A 23442-nucleotide genomic window follows, 5' to 3' on the forward strand; every position below is an offset into this window, starting at 1 on the left:
CTTTGAAGTATATTAGTAGTTATTTAAAAATAAATGTTATAGCCAACATTAGAATTGTGTTCTGCTTCAATTCTGCTATGAAGGCAGAGTCAGTGGAAGCTACAGAACTGAAGAAAAAAATATTTCTAACATTTCTAGGTGAAACACATCACCACCAGCCACAGCAAACTTTCTTGGTATAATGACTGGAGTTTCTAGATATCCTGTGCACAATAAAGGGGATGAAATTGCTGCTACCTTCTACAGCTAGAAAGGAGCACTTGTTCCAGCTATATGCATACATGTAGATTTGACATTAAAGTATTCTCTTACTAATTTCAGCTAAAAGTGTAAAATATTGCTAGGTTAATGTTAAAAAAAATGCAGGTGCAAATATACATGCTTGTAATTTTTATGATCCTAAGGCTTTAAGAATATTTACTGTCTTGAAGAAAGGTAGTCTTTTGTATAACATTGTTCTATTACTCACTTACCTGCCCTGCGCAAGTGCTAACATGAACAAGTGGAAAATAGAATTCCTTCAACTTTGATGTCCACAGAGGAATGATGTCAGAGTAAATAAATCTTGACAAAAAGCTTCCTCCCCTCCCCTCCCCTCCCCTCCCCTCCCCTCCCCTCCCCTCCCCTCCCCTCCCCTCCCCTCCCTCCCCTCCCCTCCCCTCCCCTCCCCTCCCTCCCCTCCCCTCCCCTCCCCCTCCCCTCCCCTCCCGTACAGAGCAAACCATACTAGAAAAGGAAATATGGGAGAAGGTTTAGCCAGGTACCATCTGGCTAAGGATCTCAGCTTCTGGAGCTCTGAAACCACCTCTATAATGGTAAATTAAAAAGTACCTGGAAACATTCCCGGACACTGAAACTCAACCCTCTGCTGTTAAATTGTTAGCATAGCCCCTGGCATGGCTTTGACCCACTCCAGCTAACCCCCTCCCAAGCATTCCTAGACAATATGCAGGAGTTATTATGGGTGGGGGACCACTCCCAGGGGGCAGTCTGGGTGGAGTTACAGTTTAAGCTAAGAGACCTTAATTGTACGGATGTGGCCGAACGGTGCCACTTGGCCAGTACAGAGGCCTTGGCACTGTCTGCTCTACTAGTACAGATGTTACCTGAAACTTCCAAGATCTGTCCACATGTAGATTCAGTTCTGTTACAGATTAGACTTTTTCTGGAAAGATTTCTAGCTGGTCTATTGCAAGTGCTTATGAGATTACTGTTCTGAAAGCATTTTAATCTGTATTTACCATTTCTGGTGTATTTGAGTTTTTCACAAAGACTTCTAACCTACCTGACTATACAAGATGTATAAACAAAGCAGGATTATGAAGAGATTCTGAAAGTCATTCATAGACCTGGAATGAGGAGGCATCTCCAAGGCCACACACACATGCGCACGCACACACATATATACATACCCACACACACCCATATCCTTTTTCATTTTGATGCTACCTATGGGGTTTTTTGTTGGATTTTTTTCTTCCCAAAATATCGCAAGTGAGGTCCAAGCCCAAAACTTTTGTAGTCCCACTGGGTCTACAGTTTGAGAGGCCTAAAACATGTTAAAGGAAAAGTGATGGTTAAAAACATTTTCCACCTCAATTTTACCTCTTCAGTAACAGTGTGCAAATGAAATGGCTTTTTACTGTAATTCCCTAATAAAGGTTCCACTTGCCAGAGCTGCAGCACGTCTGAAAACATGACTCAACTACAGATATCGGTATTGTCTGAGTGCTCAGATTTTACATGGATGTAGCTGAGAACAGAAATGTTCCCTAATTACTTGTCTTGCTTTTAGGAACAGATCTTCTCTATGCTTGAAAGTAACAACAGTCAGATACGTGTGTGTAGATATGAGACTCATTTTTCTTTAAGACCTTGATCTAAACAGAAAAAAATAGGCTGAGATCTTTTAAAATACCTTCACTGTAAGAAGGCTTCCTGGTACATTTCTACCAATTAATCTATACCAAGAAAACTATGTATAGATGAGAGATAATGTTCATGCACACTGGGTAAAGAGAAGATCTCATTCCTAAAGATAGGCAGTTTATTAGACTCAGTCTCAAAATATGTGTGAGGGGATTTGCCAGAAGTTTAACATTAAAAAATTCTGAACAATGTGTTCTATTGTAATAAGACAGTACAGCCAAAGCTTTCTTAAAAGTCTTTGTATTGCCCAGGTGCCTGAGGCAGTTGTCTTTATGCAAAACAAGTTACAGTGGAGTTACCCATTGTAGACAAAGGTACCTAATTTTTTTTCTAGAAGGTGTATGTATTTCTACCTGACATGACAGATCTGTCTCCACATCTTCTGACAGTTTAGGTCTTTAGAAGGTCTTTCATCACCAAAGACAAAGACATGTTAATACTAGTAGGTTTGGCACAGGATTTCTACTTTTGGGTAGAAAAGCTCAATTGATTGCATTATTTTAGCTACTGTAGTTAGAAATATTACAGTATAGTATTGGAAAGACTGTATAACGCATGTTCTTGTTGCTCCTAAGATGTAATTGACTTGCTTAAAAGTGTAACCTAAGAATTGGCTTCTAACCTATGAGACAGGCTTTTCCAGCAAGATGTAAATACACTCCAGATGAAGACAGTTTTATGAAAGGGAGTAAAAAGGAGACAGGAAAGGGAGAACTGAAGCAATAGGTAGATTTATAACTGAAATCCAGCTATAAAAATCTTGGGAACTCACAGCCTGACATAATTGTGACTTGCATCCTTGGGTGTTTCTTTGACTTGTGACAGATGCAAAGTCAAGGAAAACTGTGGTTACTTACAGAGTGTTTAAATCTTGCAAATTATTCTTTATTTCTTTATTGTATTTCTGGCTCCTTTCTGAAATGTAAGATGTGGATAATGATGCTTAGGCTTTGATTTTCAGGCCTAAAGAACTAAGAAGTTTCGTTGGTGGCAACAGTTGGTCTGCCTGCTAAATAGAGCACGGTGCAGAGATCCACGAACTATGAGTTTATTATATAATGAACACAGATACATCATCACATTGCTGTTCCTCACCTAGCTATTGGTCCTGAGAACTCAGGTCTCTGAGTTGGACACTGAACCTTTAGGGACCAAACCAGGACCATGAAATGATGAAGGGATCCTAAACCGCCCTTAATGCTATCTTCATCCTTAACACGACAGTGGTCTGAGACATACTTTTGGGAGTTTTCCTCTGATCCCAGATCATTTCTCTGGGTCATGAAAGGCAGTAGGAGAATACTTTCTTCATGATCACTGTTAAAATGACCTGACTTGGTACTGGTGGACTTTCAATGTCCAAGAAAGTGTTTATTGCACTGAAACACCTCACTGTGCCTCTCAGTATTCAATGCTGTTTTTCAATAAGCAGAAATACCAAAGTCTGTTGCCCTTGAGATTCCAGAGTGCTGAATCATAGATCAGGTATCAAACCTAACAGAAAATTTTGCTATTCAAATATAAAAAAACCTAACTCCCCAAACTTTCAATTTTCATATTGTCCAGAGAACCAAATAAAATTCCTTTATATGTGGTTTACTCCTGATCTAAAAGAGAAAATTAGTTTAGGGTAAAAATGAATTAACTGGGCAAAATTTCTGAGGGGCATGCATGCAAAAAAAGGGCATTTTGTTTTAACAGAGATCCCTGAACTCTGTTGAACTAATTAATAATACTGATTTTTCCAGAAAGTCAGAAAAACAGCAACAGTAGTTTGTGATCAGAAACTATTTTATTACAGGGATAATTTGCATTTTGTGCAAGAAGATATAGATTAGGCAAAAAAACCAAACCAAACCAAACCAAAAAACATCAGGAAGGAAATCTTAATTAAAATCAGACAAAGTAAATAAAAATAAATAAATGGGAAATAATATTGCAGCTTAAATTATTGTTAGGCAAAAAAATCTGCTGAGAATTTTACAAAGAATATAAAAGCTACCCTCCATGTCTGCAGTTCATAATATGCTGTGTCTCACAATTTTACTCCTAATCCTGTTTGCAAAGATGTGTGCCTCAAAAGTCCTATAGCTAAATCAAGCTATAAATAAAATACACTTGACTTAACAAGGCAATTAATAATTTGAAAAAAATTGCAAACAAATATCATCAACTCTCCATCACTGAGAGCCTTTCGATCCAAACTAGGTGGCTACAAGATACAGGCTACCACAAACAAGGTATCAGAAAGGTAATGCAGGGTCAAAATTCCCTGTAGCCTTAAAATTCCTGAATCTTACCATTGGTAATCTTCAAGATGTGCTTTATCAGTCAAGAGCAGTTCAGCAGTGGAAAAGAGAAACAGTCAACTTTGTTTTGCATTTACACAGATGAATTAAAATCTTGTAAGCCTGCAGAACAGCATATATCAAGGGTTACTTAAATGATGCAGTTGAACTTAGTTTGTTGATCTATGTCATCCAATATCATGAAATGCTCTACAGTTGTCAGGGTTAGAGGAAAACCCAGCAAGTCAGTAACAGTTTACAGTATTTATTAAAGAAACAAACAAACAATTCTTAAAATATTTGCTATCACACAATAGCATATGTTATTAGCCTTTTGGCACTGTGTGACTTGATCTAAATTTCCTCCTGCTTTGGACTGCTTTTTACACTTGCTCAGATTTCTTAAAAAGTATTTTCAACTGCTTAAAGCAGGATTTGGGCAATTCTGCTCTCAAAAGAGGGAACCTCAATCGGATTCTCTTTCCTTCCTTTGTAATTAATCCATTCTTTTGCCTTTCTCTATATCTATGTCTTTTACAGCTATTTGAACAGTTGACAATACATTTATGATGCTTCTAGTGCTACCTCAGTGAGGAATTTCAACAGCTTCTGCAATATCTCTAAGATGTTTGCCTCAAGACATGCAAACAAGGTTCTATTTTAACAAAATCCCTTGCATGGCATAAGAGAGAAACAAACTGGATGGAATTCTGGCCTTATTCTTGTCAGTAGTAATTTTGCCATTGCTTTCAAAAGGTTTATTCATCACTTGATCTATATTCCACCCAGTTTTGGGCTGAGATGCTACCTGCACTTGTATGAGTCTAAATTTGACAGGCAATCCATTTTTAGGCAATTGTAAGCAATTCCTTAATGCTTTTGCTGTATGTCCAAGCTAGAACCAAATACACTAAATCAATTCCTCTTAACACATACATAATTGTTTTCTATTTCTCCCAGGTAGATTATTTCTGGGATTGACAATTTCCTTCACTATCAATTTATTAGTAAAAGCTAGGCATCTTTATCCAGTGGTCCCAGCCAACTGCAAGTGGAGCCTGAGATATCTAAATAAGACATCACTGTTTTTACTGACATCTCAGCCAGCATCTCCTCTTGCTCAGCCTTCTCCTGCCAGCTGCAAGAGGCCAAAAAATCCAAATGCAAGTTCCCACCCCTAGGCTTAGCATGAACTGGTATTTTCTAGATTACTCAGAAGCCAAAGTTAGTTATCGAAGAATGGTCTTATATATTGTGTTCTCTAGCTATACAATCAATCTGTACAAACACAGCTCCGATGCAGTTTTTTTCTTGGCTCCAATTTCTGTCAGTGATAAAGAAAAGTTTCACAGTTAAATACACTTGCCATCTGCACTGTGCAGCAAATTGGAGATCCCATTGTTAAAAATGTCTCCCGCAAAGATCCCTTTAAATACCTTTGATGTCATATTTTTAAAGCCTTGACTTCTTTTGGTATGTCCAGATCCCTTCTCTAATGGCATTTCCAAATATCCCCACTGGTTATCTCTTTCTTATAGATCTAACAAAGAAATAATGTTGGACATTAACTGGGCTCGAGAGATGTTTTAAAATTTAGCATCCCTTTCCCTAAAAGACAATGCATGAGGATTCCTACTACTTCATCCATCTTTCTCTTCCCCCCGGGTGGCTGGGAAGGACCATCCCATCTTGGCTCTGACCCTCCACTCCTGCTACTGTTGTTGATATTGCTGCTGACTCTCTGTTGTCATGATTGATGTCTTGCTGACAAGCACATAAATCATGTCTGTTCATAATGGTTAGTGTTGGTATTTGCATGTATTAGGCATGTTTTTGCTCTAAAACACTTAGCACCATGTGTGCCGCATTCATTCTGCTACATCAGGGTTTTAGAGGGAGGGGAAGGAGTTTGCTGTTTATAGATATTTTTGTTTGGGCAGTGGGGAGAGCAGAGACCATTGTTAAAAACCCATCCAGATGAAAAGGGATGAACTTTGCAGCTGCAGCACAATTCACTCAGACTACAAGACCCTACAGGATATATTGTCTGGCCGACAGCATATCGGCAGCTGCAAACAAAGATGTATCTGCAGTGTCACTGGATTTTGAACCATGTGCTGGGGTATGAGTGCAAAAGAAACATGTTCCTTAAATCCAAAGGCTTTTAATGTTTTACACAGCTTTTCATGGACACCTGAGCTTTTACAGATGATTTTTGAAGAAGGTGTAATTCATATTTCATACATTTTACCAGTATAATCTTCCCTCCCCACCTCCCCCCCATTGGCCTGAAACAACCAAGAAACTGTTCTTATTTCATAATACAATTATCAATCATAGATCCTATGTTTCTGTCCTCTCCAAAAGTTCTCTGAAGGGAACAATTTCTCCCAGAATTTGGCAGCCTGGACAGCCTGCAGTTTATATGAATCCTCCTGATGGGAATGAAGTTTTGGCAGCTGATGGAATCACAGAGGTATGTGAACGTCAAGACTGAAGAAAATCCAGGCTCAAACCTCCAAATCTGCAGAGAGATTGTCCCTTTGGGGATCTCCAGTTCTTCGATAGCCCAGGTCATGGAGGCAGCCTGTGACTCTCCCCACACAGTTGTAGAAAAGAAAGTTAAAGACATGAATCATTTTATCCTTTGTCGACAAGGCTGTTTGCTTTACAAAACTAAAACTGGAGAGCAGATGTCCTACCTGGCATTATCCATTTGTGATGATAATCATTAATTTTACTTTTTACTATTAAATTGTTAGCACAGTCCCTGGCATAGTTTTGGCCCAGGGCAACTTTGTTCCAAATGATACTCTGTATAGCCTCTAGTCTACCACAGGTCAGATATAACTTTTACATGATCACTTTGCATGATGTTTTTAACAGCCCTTTAGACAACATTAAGGAATCTGTATATGCTTTTGTTCTTCCAGCAGCCACCTTAGTATTAGAAGAAAAAAATATTGCAATGCAGTTAACACGTTGCAGAATGGATGCCAGTGTGGCCTAAGCGAGCATCTTTCAACCAACCTTTCCAGCAGAAGCTGTGATACAAGTCCAGAAGAGGCACATGCATTTAAAAAAAAGGAAAATAGCATTATGTAAATTCACATTCTGTAGAGAGATATTTTTTTCAGAGGGTTGCATTTCTCTAAGCCATTTTGTAAACATACTTGTCACTATAGTAATTTTCCATTAAGTAATGGGTTGCATTAGAGAAAAAGTAGTTAACAAGAGTCCTAATGATTAAATAGGTCCATATTTTCTACCCCTGGGAACTGAACCCAAGCCCTTTGGCAAAGCAGATAGAAGTGATTCTTGTAAGTGTCAGTGCTGATTAATTAAGGGCTTTACCCAATTGAAGCAAAGCTGTCATTTGTTTCAGAGGGGATTTTGCTTGATCAAAATGAAATGCTCAAATATTATGTAGTTAAAACTAGCACTGAATTTAGAAAATACTAGCTTCTGAAACAATGAAGGGCCATTCTTCAGATAAGTCTTTCCCAGAGCAAAATGGCAAATGAACCATACTCCAGATGCCAAGACTACGGATTTTTGGTCATGCTCATTTAAACTAAATACATTGCTATTTCCCAGAAGTTCTTCAGGTGTGAGACACCAACCCAAAGAATGAGGTCTAAGACCTTTTGGTTGACAAAAGCAACATATTTAGCTGCAAAAAGGAGTGTATTATCTCATGGCCTTCTCTGGTTCGTTTTCAGGACTTCTGCTAGACTATCAAGAGGGTTTTGCTAGGGAGCATGACAGATTTCATATGAAGTGACAGCTAAGGAACAGGAGAGAATCTTGGGCAGGTAAGATGAAGAAGTGAGGAACTTGCAGTGTGAATTTTTAGACAACAAAGACATTATTGGAGGAAACCCCAAGGTTGTTTAAAAATAAGAGAGATAGGAAAGGGAGTAGGAAAATGAAGAAATATTATGAAATTGTCAGTTAAATATGCATGTAATTGTATGCATCTTAAAAATTATGCAGTTGTTTTGATTGCAATAGTAAAAGGTGAGCCAAGGAGGTGGCGCTTGCCTTTTTTTTTCCACACAAATTCTGACATTTTCTTGTCTTACAAGTTTTATAAATATCCCAAGGACTAGGTTTTCTTTGTATACTCCTCTGATCATCTGTGACATGTTAAAGTTGACACACTGGTCCTCCATCAGGATGAGACTTCCTGGCACATCTTTTCCTTAAATCTGGGGATATATAAAAAAAATAAATTTAATTTATTATTATTTCAAATTGATTACTATCTCCCTGAAAGCATTTGAATACTTGTCGTTACATAAAACATTCCTGCAGAGGTGTGGAATATTTTAAGACACCTCAGAAGCATTCTTCCTTGCATTTGCCAGTAGTGTAAGGATTCAGCAGATGGCAGGATGTGGCCACTTCAAGACAGCCAAGAATCTGGGCCTCCACCCTCCTTTCTGAGCATGTGTAACCAAGCTGTCTGTCTGTCAGACAGTGGGAGAGAGACCAGTGTGGGAACTGCATGTACTATTGGAAAGCTTTTTAATGAGTATCACTGTCATAATTAAGAAATTATCTTTATGCATTTAAACAGAGGCCCCACTAAAGTTCTGTATGAAATTCTTACTTTGCATCTCTGGAAATCATAGAATATTTCTTTGCATTGGCTTGGAACCCACAACTTAGCACATGCATTATGGTAAGTATGAAAGGATTTTTTTAATGATCCATTAAGATTAAGAAGTGCATGCACCCATTGCCAACAAGCACACCATCTAATCAATCTTGCATTCCATTATTCTGTTTCATACTATTTTTGATGGGAAAATTCTGCCGGGTGGGCCGTCATCCCTTTTATAAATTAAGGAATAAAATAAACAAACAAATAGTCCGCTTGCAACCCAGATTCATTCTTAGGCTCAGAAGGTTCTCATATATTAAATGACTGCATCCCAAAGTAACATGTATTTTGTATTTGAGTTCAAGTGATTTCAATGAAAATTAATGACAGTTGTGCACATTTGGGAAAGGAAGGATAGAGCCCGAAATACAACACTACTGCCTGTTTGTGATGGATTTGGAAGGCTTGCAACCCTGCTTCCTATCAAGGGAGAAATCAGTGATACAGAATATCTTAGAATCATTTATTTATTCTGTGTGCTATAGTCACTGTACATAGGTGGTCATAGACTACATGCAGGCAAAACCTTATTTAGAAGTCTTAACCCAAAAGCCACTTTCCAGTTCTCAGGAAATAATTCTCACCAAGAACTGAATCTAATCAAAAAGCATAAGATAGGTTGAACTCACTGGTTGTTTACAAAAGCTCCCCCGTAAACCTGAATCACCAAAAACTAACAGTACAGCATTCCTTGAAAGTGCATGTATTCCTCATAGACTAAGAAAAGGAATGTGTAAGATTATATTTAACATGACCACCTGGTGACTCTTACCATAACAAAAGAAAGTTAATATTTTAAAAGGTGCTTAAGACTCTCTGACTTCAGTGGAAGTAAATTTTATATTCCACAATGGATTAAACACCCAAGTCCATACACAAATAGGATTCCAAAAGTGGCTAGAATGTAACCCCTAGGTGCAGTGCTGTTGGCATGAATATTCTCTAGGCACAGAGGTGGGGTTCATCTGACCAAATCCAGTCATCGGTATGGCAGGTATCTGTGCCTAAGCTCACTGCCAACACTCCCTTTTTTGCCCATGGAGAGAAATAGTTACTTCTAAGGCGACAGTCATTTCATCCGGAATTAAAGGTCTGAACTAGATCTGATAAGGCTTTACTGGCAATAAAAAGTTCTGGTGAAGCAGACGGGCTGAGGTGTTTTCTACATTGCAGAGGTCCACATTTGCGTGAGATGAATCCCACTGCTTGTGTTTTGGTGGTTTTCACATGAAGAACCCAGTTTTGACAGTAATGAGTGGCTCATCACCTAGTTTGTGCTTGGACTCAAGTAAGGTCTAAAAGCAAGGTGTCACTGTTAAATCCTTTGGGAGGTACAATGCTGAAGGTCTCAGACAGCACCAACATGCTCCAGCAAGTGAAGGATCTTGACAAAATGTTGCTATGGCTTCTTTCTTTCAAAACCCCAGGCAAGGGCTCCCACTGTGTATGCAACCATGACTGTGTCCCGCTAGCAGAGGGAGGGCTGGGTTCCCCTTCACCCTGTGGGATTCTGGAATAGCATCTCCCACCTTCTTCAGGAGATTCATCACCCTGTTCACAGGAGAAGGGGGAGAACAGGCTGTCTCTTTTGCTGGACATGCTTTGTCAGGACAAAAGAATAAAATATTTATTGAGCCAGAGAGAGCAGGTGGGACTCTGATATTTGATTGCTAGTTATTAAGGACTTTAGGGCATAGAAGGGAGAACTGGGTGAATTGGGTTACAGGCAGCTCTCTGAGAACTCTTTTACTGCCTGGCATGCGATACATCTTGGATAAAATGTATGAAATGCAAAAACAAGAAAAGATATGTCTCATAGGAGGAAAAGTATTTCACTTGAGTAAAGGAAATAAGAGGTAATACTGTAGTTTCCCAGCCCATGTCATTTTAAATATAATCTATGGGTGACTTGCTTTTTGTGTAGCATAATGCTCAGAAAGCAGTCAACTCTGAAAGTGTAAAAGTGCAGTGAATCAATAACAAATAATCCAAAAGTAGTTTATAACTGACTTTACATTTATACATCAAGGACAAGATTGCTGTGAACACAGGCTACATAGCTGTGAATTCTCTGCGTGTGTCCTTTGAATTTAAAGATCAGAAAGTAGGAGTCAAGCTTATTAAAGTTGATAAGGGAGGTGGAAGATTTTGCAGGAGTGTGCTTGAGCTTGCTGACCTCTCCCAGACTTCCTTCAGTTAACTTTCCTGTGCATTTCCAAATCCCAGAAGATCTGGAGCTCAATTCTTAGACTGTAGAAAAGTATTTAAGCAAATACTTTAATAGCTTTTCAACTCTTGTTCAAACACATGCATTGCTCAGCAGTAGTTTAAGGGTTAATAAAAACACACAAACATAATTTACTCTAAGTTTATCCTTAATGTGTAGAATAAAGACATTTTCACTAGCACTTGAGCCATATTGCAGCTCATGTAATGTAAAAAGGAGCAGTTTAGGTGGCATATGAATTAGGAAAACATTGGATTTCTCTGCTGCTTTACACTGGAGGATCTCAGTTCACTTTCTGTCAGAAAGAACAACATTATTAGAAGTGTCCTTTCATGTTAAAGCTTATTTTACTCCTCACCTGGAAACTGCAAAGCTCTGATTTTCACAGCAAAGGAGACTTTTGTTTTCCCCCTGGACATTTAGCTCTTTCTCTGGAAAAGAGAATCCTATCCATCTCAAAATTTGGCATCCATAAATGATAGCATTCAAAATCTATGGTAAATTCATATTCCTATTATGTTAGTTGGTAATCAAATCAGAAAAACCCTCATGGCTTACATCAGTGTCAGCAAGCACTGAAATGCTACAGATCAGTTTCTGGGAAGAATTTAAAAAGTATGTTATATGGGAATGCAACTGCTTGGGGAATAAGGCACAGTGTTATGGCTCAAGTTTGGATTTGTTCTAGACAAAATGGTGAGTATTACAAAATTCACTTTGGGGAATTTAATGACTTTATCCCATTTACATTCATGATACTAGTCACTTCATTAAGATCCTAGTGCACATGGTTAGTGAAGTAAATGGAAGGAATCTACAAATGTGGGAGAAGGAGTTGTACCTTAATATCTTGAGGGCTCATGTGAGTTATTTAAATACCTTTGCTCTCTACTTGGGTGTTGGCATTTCATAAAAGTTTTCTTAAAGATATCAGATTGGATAGAAGGAGATGTATAAACAGCTACTCTTGTAATATCTTAGAAATCCTACTTTCAGCTTCTTTTCTCCTAATTCTGGAACTTCAGGAAAGGTTATGGTTTGAATTTAAGGCTCTAGATAAATTTCAGAAGTGTCATTTCATCCAGTTTGGCTTGATCAGCTCTGCCTGTTAAATAGGTGTTTATTGCTTCATTTTGTATGGGCTGGTGGCATTGGTAGTAATTAAACATTGCTATTTGTTAGTTCTTTGATGGACATATTCCCAAACTAAAAGGCAGATACAATTCTAATGTAGCTTAGAATTGTACAGCTCTCATTTTGTTGCCTCAATAGATTAAACCCAGAACTTTAGATTAAAATAATTTTCAAACTTAAGATAAGTGTGGACAGAAGTTCAAACACAGTTTTATTCACTGTTAAATTATTGATTTAATTTTTAAGTTACAACTTAAAAAATCCAGTGGTTTGTTATTTCATGTGAATAAAAGCTGCTGTGTTATAATGGCTTAAGTACATGTCATACCTTAGTCAGATGTATCCCCTAAATTGTTTATATATACTCTGTAAAGTTTATCCCATACAGATGGTTTATATTCACCTCTGTCAATGACAGAAAGTTTACCAATAAACCAAGGACTTGTACTCTAAAATAGTTTAAACCAGGCATTTTTAAAGGAAATTTCAATTTATAATTCCTCTACCTTTGTACTGGAACAAGATGGCTAAACTTAGACAAGTAAAAATCATGTGATATTTCTGTTTCATTTCCTTGATATCAGATATGAAAATTCTAGACAAAAATGATGTTGTATGACATCTGAACCAACAGTCTGGCTAAGTAGAGTCTTTTCCTTCACCTCTGGCTGTCTGGATCAATTATTTGATGAACTCACTAACAAAGAACAAGATTGATTGAATCTCCACTATACTAATTTCACATGAGTGTAATTGTACTAGCTTTGGTTATGCTACTTCTGATTTACACCAGTGCAAGATTACTGAGGAGCTGAGGATCTCAGTCCTTGTTGGTGTAAACAGATGCAGCTTTAATGAGAGGATCATGGTCATGTACCTGTAAACAAAAAGAGAAATAAAATCTTATTCTTATCACTTCTGATCTCAGAGTTAAGTGTTTACACTGTCTATTTGCATAAGTACATTTATGTATAATTCCATAAATAATAAACATACATTCCAGGTGCTTTGCCAGGAGGAGTATACTTAGCAAAATGAAGGAACGTTCAAGTCCACCTGTAAAATTATTTGTCCTTGTAAGCAACAACAGGCATATGTTCTACATCATATTTGGGCACAGTCTCTGTGGCCCAGAACCAAAGTAAACACATTTTTCTGATGTAATTGTTGATTCTAGTTGAATTAGTGCAATGCAGTCATAGCTGTGAGAAACATTTCATTTGGACCAGCTCTCAACCAGAGCTCAGAGAGGTTGCCTACCTGGCAAACCAGCAACAGTAGCTTGTTTTCACAAAGTTCTCCAAGTTTTGTACTCAGAGGAGCATATAAAAACATTTTAAAGCATGGGTTGTGGTCCTTCTCCAACTGACACTTGAGTAAATCAGAAGTACAACGAACTCAAATGCAGCCCTCCTGGTATATATGAGATGGGCTTTATGTTCCACTCCCTTGCTGTTTTCCACTCTGACGTACTTAGCACTCAGAGGGATGTACTTGTACTGCTTGGGGACACACCAGAGTTTTTTCCCTCCTCCCTTCATTTCCCTAGTGCAAGTGCTGGCTACCAGATGAATGTGTAGCAGCAATTATTAATGGTAACTGGAGCTCACTACCTGAGTGCTTCACTGAAAATGCTTGCATTGCACTGATTGCTCCTTTGAAATTATAACACTACTTTCACTAACTGTCCTGATCCACACACCTGAAAAGGGAGAGAAAGCAAGAAAGGAGTGTAACGCTTCACTCAGCACAAGAATAGCAAATCCTTTATACAGGATACATTTTTGAGGAAAAAAAGTTTAAAGTTACAATAGCAAGATTTTTCTTCAAAATTTTAAAAATTCAGCATCAGCTTCTAGACATACTACAATCAGCAAAGCTAACTGGTTTGACTTTGGGAGGTTCAGGGTTTCACTGAGTTTTAGGAGGGATAAACCCCCACATGTCTCTATAGATTAATGTACTAAGTAATAAATAAGCCACAGGTAAGCAACTAAGGTTGGGATACATGGGATTAAACACATAAAAATGGGTCTGACTAAAACTATTTGAAAAATTGAGGTGTTATTTTGTACGTGTTTTCAGGTATGAAAAAGATTGCACATTTGATTTATTTCAGATTTTTGTGGATTTTAAATACAGAAATTCCAACTTTTTATTCTTAGATTGTATCTTAAAAAAACCGCAGAACATTTTTCAGGGACAATCAAAAGTCAAATAAAAGTTTTCCAAATCAGCTTTTTTACCAGATTCCTGAAGAAGTTTCATTTTGTGTTATTCAATGGCTTGTCAGCTTACTTACACATCTCAAGTAATCATTAGAAGATTCAAGTTTTTTCTCGCCACCAATGGAAGGGAAGAACAGGACAAAAAAATAAACAGAAGGTAGGGAAGGAAGGGACAGAGAATAAGGGAGCAGCTGTAACTCTAGGCAGTAGCAATGTGCTTTTGCTATACTTTAACAATGACCAAGCAAAGTGCGAGAGCAAGAGCATTTAGTCACAGGAGTTTTCAGTGGTAGGAACAGTGTAATTGCCTGAAGACTAAAGTTAACATTTTGTCACAGAACAACTAATTGAACACTCTTTGACACTGTGTGTGCACACAGAAAGGAATTGATGTATCATATCTATATTCAGTATTTCCAAGTGATTCATAGAAAATCATCCAGTTGCCTAAAAGATAAACAGTATTTCTTCTTTTCCTTTTTTATTTTTTCTACACCCCCCCCGCCCCCCCCCCAAATAACTAATACTGAAAGCTATCTTTCTTCTGTTTCCTGTAGTGTCGCACAGGTGGTTCATTCATTGAAAACACCTTCTGCTATTCCAGATAGATTATTGTACAAACAAACAATGGAAACCTCTGCCCTGGCAAATGAAAAGAAAGATCCCAGCCATTGAACTTGTAAGGTTTCTCCAGCTTTACTCACTCTCTTCAATCAAATCCTTCTGTGAATCAAAAAGAATTAGCCATAAGCCATTTTAAACAAAAGATGTACATCTGGAAAGAGGTTACCTAAGCACAAATGTACAAGAGAAATCTGGGAGTCACAAAATGATAATCTCCGCATTCCTAAATGTCTTAAGCCAAAATGTTTTGCTTGTATTGTAATTTTCCTTTTTGGGCCTCTTCCATCTATATTCTTTCATGAAATGAACTCATTTAACATCTGAAAGGAAATCTGGTTCTAGATGTTTAGCTGGATTGAGCAGCCTGTTAGTTCTCATACTGTGAGCCATGCTGATGTTCTCTAGTGTAGATGTAGCATTAGCCAGTATGAAATAAGTCTTTGCATTTCTAATTTCTCTTTTAAAAACATCCTTCATTTCTTGTTAGCTTTTTAGTTAGTTGATAAAGGCTACCTATGTGTGGAGCATAAGGTTTTCAGTATTGTTGTAACCTGGTTTCCTTAGAGATTAGTGGCAGAATCCAGTGTATTTAATTCCTGCCTAAGACTCTGCCACGTAAAAGTAGTAGACACCTCTCTTCTTAGCTGAAGATGTCCTGTAGAAACTTTGCAAATTTTACTGCTCATGCAATGCCAGAAATGTCTGCTGCTGGGACACAATGCTTAACCCTTCCCCACACAGTAATCCAAGCCAGTGCAGTCTAAATCCTGCCTGACTTCTGAGAAACTGAAGTTAGTGTGCTCAGAACTAGAACTGACTGAATTCAGTGGAGGCAGGAAGGGGAAAGAATTTTATAAGTAAGTGCATTAAATAGTAAGGAAAAATACAAACATAAGGAAAAGCCAAAATCTTGAGTTCCTTGTTGGGTCAGGAAAGTGAGATAGGAAAGTAACAAGTTTACACAGGTTGGCTCTCCCTTGTAAGTCCTGGGGTCTCCTACCTTTCTCCAGGGACTGCCTAGGCAACTTAGGCAACTCCTTTAGGGTTGCCTAAATGATGGACTAACTGCCTGGGTGCGTAGCTGATCATGCCCTCTTAATAACTTTTGATTTTACTGACTGGTTCCAACCACATTTTATATATCCTTCAGACATGGAGTTCCAGCATGGACTGTGAAAAGAGATATCTGGGTAAAGGTGAGAGGCCTTATTAATGGTGCTGAAGGAAAAAATGTGGTGCAAACTCAACTTTTACTAAATACCAGAGAAAAAACTAATTTGAGATGTCCTCATAATTAGTCACTGCAGAATGCAGAATTCTCTCCCTTGAGGACTATGTGATATCTAACAATTTTTTTTCTGCTCACTTTGGAATATTCACAGAATCTCCCATGTAGATTCTCTAATGTCCCTAAAGAGTAAACTCATGCTGCAACATTGGTACCTTTCATCCAAAAATGTCAGCCAGCCATGAAACACAAACCTGTCAGAAACAGGCTTAATTTTTTTGATACTCATGAATTGACCTCTCAAGTAATTAAATCACAGTTATTATTAAGAAGAAAAAAAGGAAAAAAAAGCATTTTTTTTCAGTAGAAAATAATTCAGAATAGTTTAAAATTAAAAAAAAAAAATAATTGTAGAAGGAGAATGTGTCTAAATGGAGTGATTGTCTTCTGGGAAGGCAATAAAAAGGAAGCTATAACACATTGGAACTGTACTACTGGGACTGACATACTCAGCAGTGGTAACAACCGTTTTCCTAGCCAAAATCAGAATATTTCACTCTCTTTTATGCTGAGCGATAAGGTGGACTTTACTCATGTGAAGGGGATTGTGCTGAATGTCCCACACAAGCTACAGGTTGTAGTCATACAGAAATATAGAAGGAATTGGAAGGGCTGTGGTTTTTTTACGCACCTCAAACATCCCAGGGATTTTCTTCCATGATTATAACTCCTCCAGCTCAACTGGTTGAATGATGAGAAGCCACCTGGGAAAAGACACATATTTGTTTTTAAACAGAATAAACCAACAAATAGCCTAGGGGGAGACACAAGATCAGTGCTAAGGTTTGTGAAAAGCCTTTGGAATAAATACTAAGAATAAAAATATGTTCGCAAATGTTATACATTTATTGTGATGGGCTCTTGCAAAAATGGGCAAGACAAAAGAATCTAATTTTCTTTGCATTTTATTGAGAAGAGCAGCCAGAAGTACTTTTACATGCTCTAGAAAATAGATAAAAGCAAGGGTTGGAGTAGCACCAATGTCAGCTCTTAGGCTGGGAATCAGTTGAAGTCTTTGATTTTCCACAGGCCAATGGTACAAATTTTACAGGAGTGCAAAATGAGCTTCATTCCAGTAGGACTGACTCAGTCAAGGCCAAAAGAATGAAATTAAGACTTTGCCTCTATCACCTCGTTCTTCCTCGAGGTCTCAAAAGATCTTTAAAGAGTTAGAAGGTGTTCACAAGGGAGTGTGCAGTAGCACCTACCACCACACATGATTTGTAGTCCATGTAACTGTGCTTAAGTTGCCGCAGGATCAGCAAGGTGGTGTGTTTGCATAAGGAGGGAAAAGCAAACAAACCACTACTTGTGCAATAAAATAGCATTTTACCTCTTTGGGGACATTCTGCCATGGTTTTCTTAACTGTCAGCTAGTCTGCTCCCACATTTGAGATAGCCAGGCATCCTAATGGAAGTGCCTTGGTGGCATTTGAGTACCTCTAGAGGGAGGCTCTGTCTGTGTGACTTATGTACACATAGAAGAAATAAGAGTTTAACCTAGGAACTCTAGTTTACTGGAGTCCAGAACATTTAGATGGAAGTTCAGGACTTATTTTAGGTGAACTGGATGAGCTTACACATTCATCAAGACCTATACTTTGCACCTCTCTTCACATATTTTGTCAGAGTTGCTTGGCTTTGTTATAGTCAGAGCACTGAAATGTTCAAAGACTTAACCGGATTTATTTAGGCAATGCATCAAATAATCCAATGATTGTTTTTTCTTTTGGTGTTTGTTTCTTTAATAAAATCTCATGGATAAATATGATTACTGTTATGGCTTCTTGGATTAATTAAAGGGGATGAGTTTTTTTCCCCACAATATTTCTTGATTTTGTAGCAAGTAGCAAGGCTTGGTATCTTGGACTCACCTCTCTTCCTTTATGTATCTGAGACATGTTATAATGCATCTGGATGCACCTACAGATGGCTTTCACTCTGCATTCACTCCACTGAACTTGAATTTTATTATGTGTATACCAGGTGGGTAAGTGCTTTTAAGAAACTGCTCTTGCAGTTGTGTTTTTGTGATTGTTTTCCTCCCAGATTTATATTCCACATACCAATCTTTATTAATGGAGAGAGAAAAATGCAAAGATGTAAAGATCCTGCCCTTTTCTTAGTGCTCATTTTGGAGCTGTATCAGGGGTACACTGAACAGCCTTGTTTCTAGCCATGAACTTATGAACTGATGATTTTATGAAACCCAACTCTTACTGTTATTATAATATAATCCTCATTCCTTTCATCACCTAATTTTTCTGCAAAGTCAGAACTTACTTTATTTTCCTGTAGGGTGACATGGATGTACATGCCCACTTGCATCTGTCGTACGTCGTGGCAAACATCAAGTGTTCAGATAGGCAGTTACTGAATACAAGTAGCTCCTGCTGACGTCAGTGGCTGGATGCTTTTCCTTGGCAGTGGGTGCACAATCCAGTCCCAGGACAACAATATGTTTGGTCTTCTCATCTGCTTCCTGACAGTTGACTGTAAATCTAGTTTTGGGCTCCTTTTCTCTCCATGTTAAAGTATGAACTGAGCAGCCATTTTCAGTTCTTTTGCTGAATCCAAAGTTAAGCTGCTATTTATCAGTGTTGTCTGAGAAATTAATGCATTTCCATCAGCTATTCCTTTTGTTAGTTTAGAGGTAAACCACCATTTTCCTGCAGAAAAAGATTGCAAGAAATGGTACAACAATCATAGCAGAGGCAGATCCAGCAGACAACCAGCTTCATTTGCTTAGGTCCACTATAGAAATAGAACTTACTGTAATTAAACCTGTTCCCAGTTCTGTCATGTTGATGGAGAAAGCCTAGAAACCATCAGGGCAGTTAGGCAGGGAGGAGAGAGGTGGTAGGTATCACCAGATGGCGCCGGTAGATACAGCGTGCAAGAGCTGCTCAAGCTGTGAACATTGCTCTACTCTCTTCCATGCGGACAAAGGCTGTTGTTTGAAAAGCTGTCAGGAGAAACATCAAAGTTGCCTCCTTGCTGCAATTTATCCTGAAGAGCTCTTCTGAGAGGTATTGTTTCCTGGGCAGTTGAGTTTGGGTGGAGGTTTCAGGTAGCGTGTTTTGCTTGGGTGTTTAGCATAGTGCTAATGGTGAAGGCCTGGGGTAGGAAACTTACCACGCTCATCTGCCAGCAAAAGCACCCAATGGGTCAGTACTGAGCAGCAAACCGTGGGGTCTGAGCCTTGGACCTGCCTGCTTGAACCTGCCTGTCTTGCTTGTCTTGCTGGTCCACTTATCTAGGAATTAAATATAAACCGGTTTAAAAATAATTGCCTTTCTTGTGGCTGAATAAATTCTGATTAACCTTATGTCTGAATTGTGTTGTATGATATTGTATTGTGTTGTATTATATTGTATAACTATGTGGTGCTGTGCATTAGTGTTTTTCAGTTGGTGGTATCCCCAAACACCTTGCAACCTGGTAGTTTTAGGGGAGACTTCTACTTCTGTGCATTGAAATTGCACAATTTCAGAATTTTAAAAAAAAGGCAAAACAAACAAAACCCCCAAATACTATCAGTAATTGAAAAGAGCTCCACAGAATTGTGTACAGTCTTTGGGGCCAAAAGGTAAGAATACTCTTATTTCTTTGAAACAATTTGGAAATTTAAGGACTATCATTAGAGCTGAGATTACTTTCCCTCTTGTATATGAATAAATAAGGACATTTTTCATGTTCATCTTTCAATTAAAAATGTAGGTTTTATTTTTTCCCTACATTTAAAAATGTAGAAACATCATAATTTGGGGAAAGGTCAATGAGAAATTTGAAGGCAACCACTTCTAATTGAGAAAATGGACAGCATTCATTTATTTTTAACCTTTGGTAGCAAATCTAGTCTTTTTGGCTAGCTGTATAGCAGTTAATTATGACAGAATCCTGCCAGGACTTTAAAGTATAACATATTTTGCTTCTTTCTTTCCTGTTCCCTAAGAGTCTATGGGTTCTTTTCTGATCACAGTTAACTGGGGAATCTGATCTGTGGTTCAATATTAGTGCACCGAGAACAGGTGCCACCCCTTGCATTATTAAAATCCCTCCATGCAGCCTCTGGGGATCCTTATATGTCTCTGATTCTTATATGACCCAGCTTGATCCTGTTTAACATGTAAAATTTAATAGGATCACAGTTCAAAGGGCTGTGGTTGCTGTACTGTCTGATTTTAACTCCTTGATAACCTCAGAGATGTTCCTGTGTATACAGACATGCACATACCCATCTGGGGCTGTATCCGGCAAGGTGCAGAGCAATATGGCTCTGCTCCAGCAAAGCACTTAACCAACTGCTCAGCATGGAGCCACTGGGCTCAAGCCAAGAGGGAGTTAGTGTGACATGACCGGCATTGTGAATTGCATTCAGATTTATGGCTAAAGTTGGTCTGAAAATGAGGATAGGTAATCCAAATATAGTGTTTATTTTACATGGAATTTACATTGATTTTATAAAAGAATCACCCCCAAAGACCCCCTGGGGAAGCCCACCTTGCTCCTCTCCCTGTAGAGCGTGTGTCTAGAGAGATTGATCTTGTGGCAGTGAAGTGAAGCTTTATGAAAACTTTCCAAACTGTCATGCACATCATATTTTTCTGACCTGCTGCAGTTCTTGGACCCTGGATAATGTTTCTGAAAGGTTCTAAAGCATTCCAGCATTTCAGAAAGTGTCACCTTTTTGCCTCATCCTCAGGTGAATGATGTAGTATCTGGAACTGTGTTTAGAGCTGAACCTTGCTTTCAATGCTGGTGTTAAAGTTAGCTTTATCCTTACAAGTTTTCAGTTGTTCCTCCAGTTTGCTGACTGAGCTGTGTCACTGACATGTCTGTGCATTATATGATGTTGATTCTATGGGTGATAGCTCCAGCAAAAGTAATAGTTTTCCAAGTTGTTAAAGTAGCTTTCTGACTTTCAGCAGATTTTACCTCAGCCAAATAGAGTGACAATGTTTGTGTTGAACAAGTGAAGACTAAGATATTAACATGGGTAGTGAGTGTACAGAAAATGTGTGATCTGGATGATGAAACAGGTTAAAATGATGATACATGACCCTAGGATATTTTGTAGTATAAATCCATGCAAAAGTGTGTCAGAGCATCTCCTTTTAGTTTCTTTTTGCATTCTTGATTTTAAGGCTATTTTCTTCAAAAATGTGCTTAACTTTGTTTTGTGTGCAAAAATAAACCGGGGGTTAATCCTTTGTGGCACTGGTACTTATAATCCTAACTATTGAAGAGGAGGAGAGAGCAACATCTCAGTGGATAGGACTGAAGATGATTGGCAGCAACTTCCTCTATAGCAGTTTAGATATGATACATGTGGTAAATGAAGGATTTCATTTCAAACAAGATAAGTTTAGGGGTTTGTAAGCACCTCTGAGTTCTGTGCATGGATTTTGATCACTTGTTGTGGTTGTGGATCGTTCTTTTCAAGACAGCTTTCCAGTGCTCTGTCTGCTCAGTTCCTTCAGCATATAATGTATATTCCTTCCATCGATGATAACTCTGGCACCTGGGCTCTGCTGCAAATAAATAATAATTTTATTTGGCAATCCTTGTCCCTCACAGTATGATTATCCAGTAGTCTTTGGCCCATCTGATTTATTCCTATGTTACCAGGTTCAGACAATAGCTTTAAATGTGCTTCCTCATGCCTGAGCCCAATTCTAAGCAAAGGAAAAAACCTGCAGGTAACAAAAATACTAATTTTCATTTTCTGTGTGAGATATAAAACTACTGCTTTTTGCCTGTATATATATATACACAGGCAATATACTTATTTTGGTCTTGATCTTACAACCAGTACACAATTTTTAAAAAGTCAAACAAAATACAAGCAAAGAAACCAACCTACCACTGACAACAAACTGATTGGTTTTTTCTATATATTTTCTCTCCAATGCATGATAATAGCATCTAATTTTCTGTCAGAAAAGACAGAGCCTAGAGAAGCATCTATGCTATTTGAACTGCACAGCTGTGGAGGTTACTCTCTACCCAGAGGGAATGTTTTGACAGACCATCACAGAAAGGGAACTGTTTTCTAGGGGAAAAAAGTAATCCATTGGTATAAAGTTCATGTCCTCCAGTACATCTGCTGATTCACACATACAAAAAAAAAAAATATCTGGGAACAAAATTCCTTGAAACCCTTTTTGTGAATGATCATTTCACATGGTGTTGTTGAGGATAGATGAAGAAGGATGAGGTTCATTCTCCAGCTCAAACCTGTCATTGTCTTCTCAAGTACAGCATCAGGATGGAGTAGGAGACTCCTGTTTTGATCCGTAACAAATACCTGAATTTAACCCTCCAAAGGTAGAAAAATGTTTCTGTTTAAAAAAAGGCAAAGCTGAAAACACGTGCTGAAACTGTACAGATTCTGAGCTGGAGTAACTCCTGAAGGATGCTATGCCCAGTGGGAATTAAAAAGTCAGACCAGCTTCCCAGCTTCAAGCTTCCTCTCCCAGGCACGCAGCAAATGTGTTATTCACTCCCTGGCCCTTTGCACAGTGTGCTGACCTTCCCCTCAAATAAGTCAGCCCAGCATGAGAGCAACATATGGAGCCTTTTGGGCCTTCCTCTGTCCAAAAAGTTGTGTCATTTTTAGGCAGTATAGGATCCCCAGTGGGACTGACCTTCCCCCTGTTGAAATAAGTATCAAGACTCTCATTGACTTCTGTGGAAAGGGGACTGGGCATTGAGATTGCCTCTGGGAAAACAGAAAATAAAGAAGGCAAGTTATATGGATCCCTGAGAGTCCATAATATAGGCATTACTCATGCAAATGCAGTATTTAGATTATTTTAAATACTTATGAGTTGGAACACACACATATTTTACAGTTTCTCTGCAAATAGAGCTTCTGTATGTGCAAAGTAGTTGGTGATGTTGCAGTGAATAGGAATCTCTATAGTGGGAGAACAGCAGAGGGTACAGTAGGGCTGACACACAGCACTTTGCACCAAGTCTTTTGTTTTGAAGACAACCCTGGTATTGCAGATTGTGATATTCAGCTTTCACTTTGGGCCTCTTAAAATTTA

The sequence above is a fragment of the Falco rusticolus genome, chromosome 6, assembly GCF_015220075.1.
Source record: "Falco rusticolus isolate bFalRus1 chromosome 6, bFalRus1.pri, whole genome shotgun sequence".
NCBI classification, from domain to species: Eukaryota; Metazoa; Chordata; class Aves; order Falconiformes; family Falconidae; genus Falco; species Falco rusticolus.